Below are 3,203 nucleotides of genomic sequence, written 5' to 3'. Positions count from 1 at the left end.
CATCCCATTTCCGTCAGTCACTGTTTCCCGTATCTCACAGACGCTGCATTCAATTTCACACACTCAGTGCATCCCATTTCCCATAATGACAGGATCTCCTTGCCCTCAGTGTCATCAACTCATTTCACTCAGTGATTACTTCCTTCTTCCCAAAAATACTGCACCCCATTTCCCTCAGTCACTGCATCCCATTTCCGTCAGTCACTGCATCTCATTTCACTCGGTCAGTGCATCTTATTTCCCTCAGTCACGACATCCGATTTCACTCAGTCACTGCATCCCATTTCCCTCAGTGATGCATCCCATTTCCCTCAGTCAATGTATCCCATTTGCATCAGTCACTGCATCCCATTTGCATCAGTCACTGCATCCCATTTCACACAATCACTGCATCCCAATTCACTCAGACACTGCATCTCATTTCCTTCAGTCACTGCATCCCATTTCCCTCAGTCACTGCATCACATTTCCGTCAATCACTGCATCCCATGCCCGTCAATCAAGGCATCCCATTTCCGTGTGTCACTGCATTCCAATTCACTCAGTCACTGCATCGCATTTCCCACAGTCACTGCATCCCATTTCCATCAGTCATTGCAACCCATTTTCCCTCAGTCACTGCATCACATTTCACTCAGACACTGCATCCCATTTCCCTCAGTGACGCATCCCATTTCACTCAGCGACTGCATCCCATTTCACTCAGTGACTAAATCACATTTCACTCAGTCACTGCGTCCGATTTCACTCAGTCACTGCATCCCATGTCAAGCAGTCACTGCATCACATTTCACTCAGTCACTGCATCCCATTTCACTCAATCACTGCATCACATTTCCATCAGTCACTGTTTCCCGTATCTCACAGACGATGCATTCAATTTCCCACACTCACTGCATCCCATTTCCCATAGTCACAGAATCTCCTTTCCCTCAGTCTCTGCATCGCATTTCACTCCGTGATTGCATCCTCCTTCCTACAAATACTGCATCCCATGTCCCTCAGTCACTGCATCCCATTTCCCTCAGTCACTGCATCGCATTTCACTCAGTCACTGCATCTCATTTCACTCAGTCACTGCATCCCATTTCCCTGAGTCACTGCATCCCATTTCCCTCAGTGACTGCATCCCATTTCCCTCAGTCACTGCATCCCATTTCACACAATCACTGCATCCAATTTCACTCAGACACTGCATCTCATTTCCCTCAGTCACTGCATCCCATTTCCCTCAGTCACTGCATCCCATTTCCATCAGTCACTGCATCACATTTCCGTCAATCACTGAATCCCATTTCCGTCAGACAAGGCATCCCATTTCCGTGTGTCACTGCATCCCAATTCACTCAGTAACTGCATCGCATTTCCCACAGTCACTGCATCCCATTTCCATTAGTCACTGTATCCCATTTCCATCAGTCATTGCAACCCATTTTCCCTCAGTCACTGCATCCCATTTCACACAAACAGTGCATCCCATTTTATTCAGTGACTGCATCACATTTCACTCAGTCACTGCATCCCATTTCACTCAGTCAATGCATCCCATTTCCCTCAGTCACTGCATCTCATTTCCCACAGTCACTGCATCTCATTTCCCTCAGTCACTGCATCAGATTTCCCTCAGTCACTGCATCCCATTTGCATCCGTCACTGCATCCCATTTCACTCTGTCACTGCATCCCATTTCACTCTGTCACTGCATCACATTTCACGCAGTCACTGCATCACATTTCACGCAGTCACTGCATCCCATTTCACTCAATCAATGCATCCCATTTCTCTCAGCCACTGCATCACATTTCACTCAGTGACTGAATCACATTTCACTCAGTCACTGCATCCCATTTCACGCAGTCACTGCATCCCATTTCACTCAACCACTGCATCTCATTTCCGTCAGTTACTGCATCATATTTCCATCAAACAAGGCATCTCATTTCACTCAGTCACTGCATCGCATTTCACTCAATCAGTGTTCCCATTTCACTTAGTCACTGCATCGCATTTCACTTAGTCACTGCATCCCATTTCACTTAGTCACTGCATCCCATTTCACTCAGTGATGCATCCCATTTCACTCAGAGACTGCATCCCATTTCACTCAGTCACTGCATCCCATTTCACACAGTCACTGCATCCCATTTCACACAGTCACTGCATCACATTTCTCTCAGTCACTGCATCACATTTCACTCAGTCACTGCATCACATTTCACTCAGTCACTGCATCTCATTTCACTTAGTCACTGCATCCCATTTCCCTCAATCACTGCATCCCATTTTACTCAGTCTCTGCACCTCATGTCACTCTGTCACTGCATCCAATTTCCATCAGTCACTGCTTCCCATTTCACTCAGTGATGCATCCCATTTCACTCAGTGACTGCATCCCAATTCACTCAGTGACTGCATCCCATTTCCCTCAGTCACTGCATCCAATTTCACACAATCACTGCATCCCATTTCACTCAGATACTGCATCTCATTTCCCTCAGTCACTGCATCCCATTTCCCTCAGTCACTGCATCCCATTTCCATCAGTCACTGCATCCCATTTCCGTCAATCACTGAATCCCATTTCCGTCAGTCAAGGCATCCCATTTCCGTGTGTCACTGCATCCCAATTCACTCAGTCACTGCATCGCATTTCCCACAGTCACTGCATCCCATTTCCATCAGTCACTGTATCCCATTTCCATCAGTCATTGCAACCCATTTTCCCTCAGTCACTGCATCCCATTTCACACAAACAGTGCATCCCATTTTATTCAGTGACTGCATCACATTTCACTCAGTCACTGCATCCAATTCCCATCAGTCACTGCATCCCATTTCACTCAGTGATGCATCCCATTTCACTCAGTGACTGCATCCCAATTCACTCAGTCACTGAATCACATTTCACTCAGTCACTGCATTGCATTTCACGCAGTCACTGCATCCCATTTCACTCAGTCACTGCATCCCATTTCCCTCAGTGATGCATCCCATTTCACTCAGCGACTGCATCCCATTTCACTCAGTGACTAAATCACATTTCACTCAGTCACTGCATCCAATTTCACTCAGTCACTGCATCCCATTTCAAGCAGTCACTGCATCCCATTTCACTCAATCACTGCATCACATTTCCATCAGTCACTGTTTCCCGTATCTCACAGATGATGCTTTCAATTTCCCACACTCACTGCATCCCATTT

This window comes from Stegostoma tigrinum, chromosome 22 (assembly GCF_030684315.1).
Source record: "Stegostoma tigrinum isolate sSteTig4 chromosome 22, sSteTig4.hap1, whole genome shotgun sequence".
NCBI classification, from domain to species: Eukaryota; Metazoa; Chordata; class Chondrichthyes; order Orectolobiformes; family Stegostomatidae; genus Stegostoma; species Stegostoma tigrinum.
Note: the sequence above shows the minus strand (reverse complement) of the source record.